Raw genomic sequence first — 13,163 nt, 5'->3', positions numbered from 1 at the left:
CCGGCATCGAACCCAGACTCAAAAGCGAGCACACCACCTCATATCTATCCTGCCAGTCCTGTGTATACATGAATAGTGGAAGAAAATGGCAGCTCGTCATCAAATGGAATGCTCCAAACTTAATGTTGAACCATTTTTCCTTTTACTATGACTTTGTACCTGAACGTTTTAGGACAACATTGATTAACAATTCAGTCATGCAGGGAATCCAAAATGCCATTGAGTGTTGGCTGTTGTTCCAATTCAAATTAAATCCTTTAACACATGATTGCAATCTTATGACAACATAAACCAAGGTGAAGAGCAAACTACAAGGGATGTGAATGATCACGTTTCACCGAAACAAAGATCTGTTCATGGTCGTCAGAGGTGTGGCCTATTCTGGTCAACCGATGTTGAAAAGGCCATTTACGGCCATCACCATCTTTTTACATTGGGGATGCCCCTTAACATACATGGTGGGTTTTCGGTGACTCCTCTTTCTTACCATACAAACCCTTGACCATAGTATCATTAACAAATGTCCATCTCCTAAAGCTACCAGTCTGTTAGACTGCAACCTGCTGTCATTTAACTCTTCCATGAGCCTTAACTTCTGGTTTCTTGCATCACTGCCCACACAACAATAAAAGGTGAAATAATTATGATGGGAATGATAAGTAACGATCAAAGGAATATTATGGCTTGATTTCCGATCATCAATTTGGTTTCAGACCAGGTCACTCCACCCTGGATATGCTGCTTCTGCTCTCCCAACAATGGGTTGAGGGACTCGATGCCAGACATGAAATCAAGACCATATCCCTCGACATATCGCGTGCTTTTGACACTGTCTGGCACCCTGCCCTGCTTACCAAACTCTTCCTATGGTATCTAAGGCCATCTCCACTCATGGCTCGCAGATTTCTTCTCCTGTCGCAGCCAACGTGTGGCCCTAAATGGGGTTCTCTAATCTCTTCCTGTCCAGGCTGGAGTTCCTCAAGGCAGCATTCTGGGCCCTGTTCTTTTTCTGGTTTCCATGAATGATCTCTCCGACTCTCTGGAAAATCCTCTTTCATCTTGCTGATGACTCCACCCTCTGTCGTACCATCTGTCATCCCTCAGACCGGCAAGCCACAGCTTCTTCGGTCTCTGCAGATATGGATAAAATCACAAACTGGTCCAGCACGTGGGACATGTCTTTCAATCCCGACAAATCTCACACTCTCACTATGTCTCTCCGAAAGGACCATTTCAACCCCCACCCCGATCAAATTTCTCAACAACCCTTTGGAAGAAGTTCTTTCAATCAGGCTTCTGCATCTCACTATCTGCCAGCCATGATCTTTCCTGGGAAAGCCACATTTCAAACCTCGCCTCCAAAGCCAGTCGCCGACTGGGAATCCTCCATCATGCAAAGTCCTTCCTCGGCCCACCTGAGCTCCTGACCACATGCAAAGCTTTCGTCCGCAGCCTTATGGAGTACTGCTCTCCCCTCTAGACTGGTGCTCCTGCCTCTCACCTTTCTCGGCTCCACGCTGTGGAAACCAGAGCATTTAGGATCATTGGTATCTCCTGCAATGAGGCTGAGTCTTTGGGCCTCTCACTCTCTCACCGCAGGCAGGTCAGTGTCTACAGTCTCCTCTCCATTTTCCACCGTCTCCTTTTCGGTCTCGCCCCCCCCCCTGCTCTGTCTGTGATTTGTCCCCACCATATTTCTGAGGGTGCTCAAGGTCCGCCAACAACCCCCTTCTGGTAAAAACTACCAAAACATGAATCACTGCTCACCTTCACTCTTTCATTCCTCTTTTTCCCGACCTTTGGAATAAACTCCCTCACTCTCTTCAATCCCATTATTCGCTCCAGGCCTTCAAAACAGCTGTTCACCACCACCTCTTATCATTCCCCATCCAAATCCTCGATCTTTTCTACCCCCGTTAATCCACCCCAAATCCACCTCCTTCAAATTCCCTGATTTCCTTCCTGAAAGTCCCTGTAATGTCCATCTTGTGTACCCCATGTTCCCCACCCCATCCCTGTCCCTTCCACAGATCTCCTAATGTCTCTGTTCCCCACTGTTTTGTCCTTCCCTCTCCTCTTGTCTCATGCCCCCCTTGCTGTGTGTTGTGTGTTCGCACTCATACGAGCCTCGACAAGGTATAGAAAATAAATAAATAAATAAAAATTAGAATATACAGAATACAAAATAACAAGGCAACATACAAAATGTAGAATCTGCAGGATAAATAAATCAGCACACATGGTGTGCAAAACAATTGGCAAGTGTGAGAAGGAAAATGTCTGCAGACAGTGAGAACGTGATTTGGCTTTGGGGTTCTCCTTTGTTCGGGAGCAACACAAGGAGATGCAATGGAGTACAAACAATTCTGGGCCCACTTTTGTCTCAAGTCATGGAAATTGGCTGGGTGTTGGTACCGTGGTACCGCTCTCACCAGCCGTGGCACTTCAGCAAAGGACTTCTTTGACTTCGTGGGACTGACTCAATCTGTGAACTTTCTCACTTGGATTTCTCCAAATGGAAAATCCTCCCTTCTGGATTTGGTGATGACAAACTTCCCTGGTATGTCTCCTCATCTTCCTCTGCTCCAATTGGTTCATCTGATCATATGCTTGTGAAAGTCAACGTCTCTCTGGTAATACTCAGAGAACTGCCTCAATGCTGGTGAGTCTGGCATTTCACTCAAGCAGATTGGCAGGGACTACTAGCAGCCCTTTCTCTTCAGGACTGGACTCCCGTATCTACCGCCCCTGTTATTAACTCGACCATGGAATCATACCTCACCTTGTCTCACAGGAATGTCTCACACCTTCCTCATGAGGAATGCTTCATAACTTGCTCAGCTCGACGCTGTGGAAACCAATGCCGTCAAGATCATTGGCATTGCCACGCTGAAGCTGAATCTATGGGCCCATCACTTTCCCATTGTAGACAGGTCAGTGGTCTCTCTGTCTTCTACTGCCTCATTTCTGGTCTTGCACTCTCTGTTATTTCCGTGCCTTATCCCCCCACAACCCTACGTTTCTGCAGGGTACATACGGACTACGATAAACCCCATTCTGGTGAAACTCCCAAACTCCAGGATTACTGCTCACCTCTATTCATTTGTTCCTCTCTTTTTTTCCTGCCTGTGGAACCAACTTCCACATTCTATTCAATGTTATTCTTCCCTCCAGGTTTTCAAGCCAGCTGTTCACCATCTCGGGAGGGCCGATGGGAGTTGTGGGAGATATGTTGAAGACAGCTGGAAGTTGGGGTGTGAAGAGAATGACAGAGATTTGTAATCTGGTGATGAAAGAAGGCCGCATTCCAGTGGCTTGGGAACTGAGTACCCTTGTCCCTTTGTACAATGGGAAAGGTGACCCTCTGGACTGTGGCTCGTATGGAGTGAAAAGTTATTGGAGCATGGAATGAAGGTATTGGAAAGGGTGTTGGAGAAGGGGATAAGGAAGAAGGTAAAGATTGACGAAATGCAGTTTGTATTTATGCCAGGAAGAGGAACGACAGATGCGATTTTTATTGTAAGGCAGTTGCAGGAAAAGTACATGGAGTAGAGAAAAAAGTTGTTTCTTGGGTTTGTTGATTTGGAGAAAGTATCCGATTGGGTTCCTTGCGAAGTAGTGACATGGGCATTGAGGAAGTTAGGAGTGGAGGAATGGTTGATCAGAGTAGTGATGGCAATGGACAAGAGTGTGCACAGCTGTAAGGATGAAGGGTGGGAACAGTGGTGAGTTTGAGGTGAAGGTGAGAGAGTGCATAAGGGGTCGGAACCAAGTCCACTACTATTTGTAGTCGTGATGGAGGTGCTAGCTCGGAGTGCAAAGGAGGGTTTACCGTGGGAGTAGTTGTATGCAGATGATTTGGTATTGATTGCGGAGAGTAGGGATGGACTGAAGGAGAAGATGATTAAGTGGAAGGAATGTATGGAGGCAAAAGGTTTGAAGGTGAATATCGGAAAGACGAAGGTGATGGCTAGTGGTAAAACATGTGGTGATGTGGAAAGAACTGGGAAGTGGTCGTGTGCTGTGTGCAGGAAGGGTGTCGGAGTGAACTCCATTCAGTGTACAATGTGTGCTGAGTGGGTTCATTGAAAATGTAGTGGTGTGAGAGGGTCATTAGCCAATGTGGTAGTTATATTCAAGTGTAAGGTGTGCATAGAGGGAGTTGCAGATGGAGGAAATGTTGAGTTGGATCTTGGAGATGGCGTGAAGTTGGAAGGTGTGAAAACATTTTGCTACCGAGGAGACATGCTGAATGGAGAACGTGGATCAGACTCGGTGACGGTTGCTGGAATGTGATGTGCATGGAAGAAATTTTGGGAACTGAGTGGCATGCTGACGAGGAAGGGAGTGTCGTTGACGTTGAAAGGAAAGGTGTATGCTGCATGTGTGAGGAGTACGATGATTTATGGGAGCGAGACATGGGTAATGAACGTAGAGCAGCAACGAAGGCAAGAAAGGGTGGAAATGCGAAATGGTTCAGTGGATGTGTGGAACATCGTTGAGAGAGAGGAAGACAAATGATGAATTGTGGAAGTTGATGGGAATAGAGCCTGTGATGGATGTTGTGAAGAGAAACAGGTTGAGATGGTTGGGTCATGTGTTGAGGAAGGATGAAAGTGACTGGGTAAGAAGAGTGATGGAAATGAATGTAGAAGGAAGTAGAGGATGGGAAAGACTGAGAAAGACTTGGCTAAAGGTGGTGGAAGAAGAAATGCGGGTGAGGGGGTTAACAAGGGGAGATGCAGAAAATAGGGCAAAGTGGAGAACATTGTCATGGGGCCTGCAAGGCTAACCCCTACTCTCACAGGGAAAGTGGCCTTAAAAATGCCTGTTGTGTGTAGTTGTTCACCATCTCAGATTATCCCCAATCCAAAACCATGGTCTTTTCTACCATCGTCTTATTTCCTTCCCCGACCCATTGTTTGTCCAAATCCCTCTCTGTCTTGTCCTCTGGCTCTGCTGTTTGTGCCCCCCCCCCCCAACTCTCTCTGCTATTCCTTTTGTCCTGATCTGTTCAGTGAGTGTACTTGCTCTTCCACAAGCCTTGACTATGTACACAAAAAAAACTCTTCCACAGAAACTTGCTCTCTCTTATGCACAGATGCATTCCATCTCATCTTCACTTATCCTACCCTTCTTCCTGCCCATGGTACATTGAAGCCTGTGCTATGAAACAACTTGCCTTCTCATCCTGGAAAGGAAACCCAGATGAAGGTACTCTCAGCTCATTCCACAAAGCCCGCAACAAGTGTGTGCACACTCTTAGGAGAGCCAGAAAATATAATCTGTCCAACCTTAAGCTTGAACTTTAAAACTTGTCTCCCTCCTCGAAAACCTGGTGGTACATTGTTAAGTGTGTCTCCAGAGTATGCTCCCCTTCCTCCCTTCCCTCTCTTCAAATGGCACCACATAACAGCTAACACCGCTCATGAGAATGCTGAATGCCTCAATTCTGTGTGTACTTACAAATATTGTCTCCAACCCCAACCCCTTGCTCTCAGTACCCATTCTTCTCAGATGTACCCAACTATTCTTGGACTCTATATTTTGCACCTGATAAGGTGTAGAAGGTTCTCTCAACCCTCGACTCGAATTCTGCAACCGGACTGGATGGCATCAGCTCACCTGTCCTAAGCCTGGTGTTGGCTCAGTGGTTAGGGTGGCGGCTTGGGATCCTAGGGTCCTGAGTTCAATCCCCGTCGGCCGCTGAATTAATACATCAGGGGGTTGACTCAGCCTGTCATCCTTCCGAGGTCGGTGAAATGAGTACCAGTTCCAGTGTGTGTACTGGTAGAGGGGCACTGCATCAGCGACACAGTTGCGCTTCAAGAAATGATAGCTACCCCAGCAGCTAAGCTGCCATACGACCACCACCACCTGTCCTAAAAACCAGCTCTGCTGCTCGTACATGTCCTCATTCAGCTCTTTTCATCCTATCATTTGCCGGAGGTAATCTTCCATCTGCTTGGAAATCCGCCATCATCACCACATTACATAAAAAGTACAAAATCCAATCATCTTAACTCCAGGCCTATAAGCTTACTTCCAATCATCAGCAAGGTCATGGAATCAATCATCGCAGTTAACATGCAATCCTTCCTTTTCTCCAATGGTCCCATCTCAGATCACCAATTTGGATTCAGACCAGGTCATTCCACCTTGGACATTTTGCTTTTACTCCCCCAACGATGGATTTTACAAGGAATTAAGGTGCAGGAGACCATTCGGCCCATCATGCCTGTGCTACACTAATACCAGATTTAATCAATCCGTCAATACCCCTTCCCTTCTTGTGCAGCCTTTTGGCTGTGACACTGGTACTCATTTCGCCGACCTCAGAAGGATGACAGGCTGAGTCAACCCCCTAGTATTAATTTATCGGCCAATGGGGCTTGATCTCAGGACCCGAGTATCCCAAGTCACCACCCTAACCGCTAAGCCAACACCAGGTTGAAGCCCATAATGTCAGACATGCGATCAGTGCAATCTCTGGACATATTTTGTGCTTTTGATATAGTCTGGCATCCTGCCTTACTCTCCAAACTCTCTGCCGATGGCATCCAAGCCAAACTCCACACATGGTTTACTGATTTCCTCCAATCTCTCAGCCAATGTGTGGCACTCAATGGAATCCTTTTCTCTCCTCTCCATGTCAAAGCTGGAGTGCCACACGGCAGTATTCTGGACCCATTCCTATTTCTAATCTTCATCAATGGATCTCTCTGTCTCGATGGAAAATCCTATTTATCTATTTGCTGATGACTCTACCCTCTGGCATGATATCCCTCATCCTTCAGATCGGCAGGCTGCAGCCTCTACCCTCTCTTCAGAACTTGATAAAATCATAAGCTGGTTAAACCCTTGGGATATCTTTCAATCCTGATAAATCTCACATTCTCACTATCTCTCTCTGAAAGGACTGTCTGGCAACCTGCCCAACCCAGTTACTTTCCTAACAATCCTCTTGAGGAAGTTCAGTCACTCAAACTCCTGGGTCTCACTATCAGCCATGATCTTTCTTGGACAACCCACATTTCAAAGTTGGTCTTCAAAGCCAGTCACCGGATGGGCATCCATCCTCTGTCGTGCAAAGTCCTTCCTTGGTACACCTGAACTCCTATCCACCAACAAGGCCTTCAACCACAGCGTGGTGGAGGACATGATCATATCAAATCTTCACATATAGCATTGCGTGTTACTTAATTCGAAAAATCCCAAGGCCTGAACTCCACACTGCCATTTCTTCAAACCGGCCTGAGCAAAGGTGGCCGAATGACGAACTAAGAGCAGCTGGTGCAAGATGGTCGGCGATCTGTATATGTACGTCCAAAACTGCCGAGGGCTGCAATGTCAAAGATGATATTCCTGGTCCAACAAAACCTCTACCACACAAGCTGACAGTTTTTGCTGATGGCAAAAAGGCAGATACACCGGTGATGATTTGTAAGATGACAAAAAGGAGTCTAATAAATAATAGCAGGGCCATTTACACATGAAATATGGAAAATTAGGGAATTTTGACCAACTTCACAAATCTCTTAAATGCACATAATATTTAGATGTCCCATAACACGTGATTTAATTTATGAGAACACGCACATGTACACACCCATCTCTATCCTGAACGTGCCATTACAGATTGAGGCGTAATATGCTAACTGGCTGGTCTGGCACGTCCACGCTGATTTATATTGCAGAATTCATAGTTTGCACCCAAAAGGTGGCAAACGCATTAAATGGTCATCATTTTCGAAAAAGAGCTTTCCCAAAGTCTGAAATGCACAATAAAGGCTCAAAAGTAACAACAAATAATACTATAAAAGCTACAGGAGATGAATGGCAGGGAGTGTGCAGATACCCGATCTACGGACAAAAAGGATCCGTGAGAGAGGAGAAGACAGCTGGGAGATTATGGAGGAGGGCTAATGAAGGTACAAAAAACATTGGTTGATAAGTTGGTGGTCAACCCCTCCAGCATCGTGCCAAGTGGGTGAGTGCCGTACATGCCAAAAACATTGTCAGTCAATGAGGATCTATTTCTCCCAAGTGACATGCGAAAGCACACATGGCATATAAAATGGGTTTGCAATTTATTGCATCGTAGGAGTCGTCGATGCCGACGAGTGGAAAAACAACTTGACGTAATCTGCAGGTTGCCCTTCGTATCCGCCGAAGGCCATTCATATGAAAAATGCGAACTACCTGGTCAATTTGTTTACAATGCCTAAGCAGCTAATGAGAAGCCATCTACACTCAATATAGCAAGATGTATAACATGGTGTGAAGGAAGCTCCAAAAAGACCAGACCACTTGCTACCTGCATTCAAGGCAGGAATTTGTAATACAACCAAGGCATCAACGATAACTTGCCTACTATTCATAAAGGACACCTCCTTCTTCTTCTTCTTCTTCTTTCGGCTGCTCCCTTTCGGGGTCGCCACAGCAGATCATCCGTATTATCCGCATAGTGATTTGGCACATGTTTTACGCCGGATGCCCTTCCTGACGCAACCCTGGTCGCCTCTTACGACACAGGGATATGGTACACCTATTTTAACCGGGGTATACACCGGCCCAGTACACTGGTACTCATTTTGCCGACCTCGGAAGGATGACAGGCTGAGTCAACCCCCTGGTGTATTAATTAAGTGGCTCAACGGGGCTTGAACTCAGGACCTTTTGGATCCCAAGCCGCTGCCCTAACCACTGCGCCAACACCAGGCTACTATTCATAAAGGACACCATGGGATCTTTAATGTCCATCAACTTGTGCTGGGAGATGAGACACCTGGTGTAAGGTCCATCCAAGGGATGACACACACATTGATGGTGGTAATCGTATGGTAGCTTAGCTGCTGGGATAGCTATCATTTCTTGAAGCGCAACTGTGTCGCTGATGCAGTGCCCCTCTACCAGTACACACACTGGAACTGGTACTCATTTCACCGACCTCGGAAGGATGACAGGTTGAGTCAACCCCCTGGTGTATTAATTCAGCGGCCGATGGGGCTTGAACTCAGGGCCCGAGGATCCCAAACCGCCACCCTAACCACTGAGCCAACACCAGGCTACACACATTGATGAATCGCCCTGTTTGTGAAACACCAGGACAGCAGTTTATAGCTGGGTCAGGATTCAAACTCAAGCCAGACAGCTCAGAGGTGAGAGACGATATCTAATAGTTATATCCATCCATCCATTGGGACCATACTCTGTGCAGAGCATTGGTGCTGCCTAAGCAGTCTCCTTGGCTATTGGACACAATCCTGGACAGGTCGCCACTCCGACAGTATACCAGCAAGCTGGCACTCATTTTGCCGACCTTGGGAGGATGACAGGCAGAGTCAACCCCACCTGGTATTAATTCAACAGCCGAGTGGGATTTGAACTCAGGATCCTAGGATCCCAACCCCACCACCCTAACCATTAAGTGAAGCCATCACCAGGCATAATAGTTATATGAATATCTCATAAAAATATTATCTATACCAATAAGTGTGTGTGTGTGTGTGTGCGTGCGTGCGTGCGTGCGTGCGTGCGTGCGTGCGTGCGTGCAAACGGAAGACTGAAGACCAAGAAGGGGGACCCGAAGAAGTAAAGAGCAAAGATGGAATTATCAGGAGGAACCTGGGTAGGATTCTGATTAGAATGTGTGAATTAGATAAACTAGTGCGGGCCCGTAGGTGCAGCTTCGTTCCTTCACTCTCGTAAACACGACTGGATTGGGGCATTATTTCAATTAGATCTGACCAACCATATCATAAATGGCCATAACTTGGGAAACATACTCAGGTCCCGAGCATCAATTGTGATGTCATATCAAACAAAGAAGAAGAAGAAGAATTGTGACACCCACCTCTCTCTCCCCCCCCCCCCCGAGTCTCGCCCCCCCTCTCTCCTCCCTCCTCTCTCACCCCTCTCTCTCTCTTGCTCCTCTCTCTCTCGCCCCACTCTCACCCCCTCTCCTGCCCCCCTCCTCTCTCGCCCCCCCAAACCTTGGGATTAATTTATAATTTGAACAATTAATTCAAACCTTGGGAAAAAACAGCTTTCAAACCTTGGGAAACAGCTGAAACGGATGAAGAACGATATCAAACCTTGAAAAGGCACTTTGTCATTTGGCATTTCCCAGCGTCATTTGTCCCCAGCGTCAATTGTGACATAATACCAAACGAAGAAGAAGAAAAGAAGAATTGTGACGTCAATCGTGCAAAAAAAACCCCATTAATTGTGACGTCATTCGTGATGTCATAGCACCATGTCTTGTCATTGGTTGACAGATAAATGGCCGTAACTTGGGAACTGCTTGTCCGATTAATATCAAACCTTGAAAAGGCACATACTAAGGTCCCCAGCGTCGATTGTGATGTCATACCAAACGAAGAAGAAGAATTGACGTAAATCGTGCAAATAAATAAATTGTGACGTGTAAATAAATAAATCCGATTAATATCAAACCTTGAAAAGGCACATCCGCGTGGCCCCGGCAATATTCCTGGCAAGTTTCAATCAGATCGGACCGGCAGTCGTCGAGAAACGGCGGTCGCATACAGACACACACACACACACACACACACACACACACACACACACACACACACACACACACACACACACACACACACACACACACACACACACACACACACACACACACACACACACACACACACACACACACACACACACACACACACACACATTGCTGGAATTATTGATAAATGAATACTTTTTAGCAGTCACACTGCTGCTCAGGTCAATTCCACATTTAATTTTTTTTATTCGGTTCAGGTGAAGAGATTCTGGAGCTTATCGCATTTCAGCTGTCATGCTTATAAATGTCCAAAGAGTTGTATTTGCACTTTGGATACTCCGGACGTGTCTCTGGACATGTCCGGGTGGTGGTCGTCTCCAGAAGTGTCCGGGCGGTGTTCGTCTCCGGAAGTGTCCGGGCGGTGGTCGTCTCTGGAAGTGTCCGGACGGTGTTTATCTCCGGCTAGTGTTGAGAATATATGACTGGTAAAAAATGTATTTGATATTATTTTGTTTCCACTTTCACTGTTATTCGATGCAGAATAATTTTGAAGAGACAGCATGAATCGTAATTAATGCTCCACCGCACATCTCCCTTTCACTCACCTCATGTCATGCTTACTTCCTCCCAAACCCCCTTCCCTTTCCATCCCCATATAGCTCTGGACATTTATAAGCTTTACAGCTGAAATACGATATGCTCGAGAATCTCTGAACCTGAACCGAATTTCAAAATTTAAACTGCGGAATTGAACTTAGCAGCAGTTCTGACTGCTAAAAAAAAGTATTCATTTGTCCAATTCGCCCATTGTTTGGTTTGATACTCTGGACGTTGTTTAGTATGACCCAACCAGCCGTTCCTTATCAACCGTTTTGTTGGCGTGCTTGCTTTATTGCTTAATCATGGTGGATGGAATAAATTCCAAAGTACTGTACTCAATCTGAACCATAGAAGTGAAAGGAATCGAGTAGTGAACCGGAATCGACATCTATTCTAAGTAATTCCTACTTTATATAGAGAAGTGTTTTTTTCCATCCCTATTGCACCCGTTCTGGTTACACATGGCCTCGTAATGTATTAATTGAAAAGGAACACGCCCCTGGGGCATCTCATTTGCAATATAACTAAACACTTGCAAACTAAACACGCCCCAAGGGTGTGTTCCTTTTAAATGAACAGCAAGGCATTTATAATTGGCTAGTAAAGCGTGCTGCTTACTTTACTGATAGACAAATAGGCAATATATTGTTACGAATTTGGAATTCAATTGCACACAACATACAGGTTCCCTTAGTCAGCTATGTCGATAAGTGCTTGTTCCCTAGATAGCTCACCTTTCATTGTTTAAATGTTCAGAGATCGATTAGATGCGCTGCGGATCGATTTAATAGTTAGGGAGCAAACAATGGAGACGTCCCTCCCCCTCTTCTGCGAAGAGGAAGAACCCTGCGGTGACGTCAACAACTCCCTCCCACCCGTGGTTGAACGGGGGGGGGGGGTGGATCACGAGGACATGAGTCACGCCGGGTGCGGGGGAGGGGGTGCAAAGGATAAAGAGGACATCTTTTCTTTGTTCAAAAAAAGAGTCCCGTGGTAGGGCTGAGTTCGTGGGTTGAGTTCGTGGGAGTCCCATGTTAGGGCTGAGTTCGTGTGCTGAGTCCCGTGGGAGGAGTAAGCTTTTTTGCTTTGGAGAGAGCAGTCGTTCAGCCGTCGGGTCCTGCTTGGCTTGCTTGGCTTGAGGCCTTCGGAAGCTTTTTGCTTCGGCTGGCTCAGTAAGCTTCGGCTGCTGCTTTGTTTTGGAAGGAACTTGAGCCGGTTGTTCGGCTCGAGCTGCGAGTGGAGGCTTCTTCCTCTTCCTCTTGGTTCGTGGAACTTTTCGTTTTCCATTTTGTTTCCCGGCTTGGTGCGACGCATCGGCCTCTTCTTGGAGTTGGATCCTCGGGGAAGCGACGATCGACAGGAAGGATCGGCGCCTCGTCTCACCGGCACGTGTTGAGAAGCGCGGGAGGATTTGCGGGAGCTCGGGAAGGATCGCGGCGATTGGATCCAACTCGCTCTCGCTGGAGCCCGGGTCCGGACAAGTTGAAGACCACACGAGGTGGAAAGGTTCGAGTCAAGCTCTGAGTTGCAGCTCACCTGTCCTCCGAGCTGGAGCTCGTGATTAAAGGCCTTTGCCACCATTTCTTGGGTGTGTGTGTGCGTACGTGTGTTTCCTGGGCCCGTCTAATAAGTAGGAACTGCTGTTAAGTGTAAACGACTACATAATAAGTAGACGGTTGTAGTTCTTTTGTCGTGCTTTTGTTGCTTGTATAATTGCATACGTGTTTTGCCTTATTTAATTGCATACGTGTTTCATTATAATAAATGTCCTTGTGTGAATGTAAACCTGCTCGTTGCATCCATTCCCTCATTGACTGAACATTTCGTGTGTTGGGAGTTAGAAAGCCGTTGGTTTGCTGTAATAGGGGGACATTTGGACCGACGGTTCTCGGCGATTACGCCACTCGGAATCGCGCACGGACAAGCTCGCCTCGGCGGTTTGTTCCGTACGAGTCTCGTCGAGGGTGGAATACTCCGGTAGTTGGATCACATGGGTATTTAGGTAAATTGAAGATTGGCAATCGACCCT

The 13,163-nt window shown here is 46.6% G+C and overlaps 1 protein-coding gene and 1 pseudogene across 5 annotated transcripts in view; one reads left to right on the top strand and one right to left on the bottom strand.

Annotated features, from left to right (window-relative positions):
* Positions 1 to 13,163, bottom strand: part of LOC147020551 (uncharacterized) — a 33,737-nt gene that overhangs the window by 3,295 nt on the left and 17,279 nt on the right. The gene's annotated exons all lie outside the window — the stretch shown is intronic.
* Positions 3,116 to 5,485, top strand: LOC147020552 (uncharacterized; annotated as a pseudogene).

The sequence above is a fragment of the Eptatretus burgeri genome, chromosome 9 (assembly GCF_056783735.1).
Source record: "Eptatretus burgeri isolate ZD-2024b chromosome 9, Ebu_testis_v1, whole genome shotgun sequence".
Lineage (NCBI taxonomy): Eukaryota > Metazoa > Chordata > Myxini > Myxiniformes > Myxinidae > Eptatretus > Eptatretus burgeri.
The sequence above is the reverse complement of the archived record's forward strand: the minus strand, read 5'-3'. Positions and strand labels throughout refer to the sequence as shown.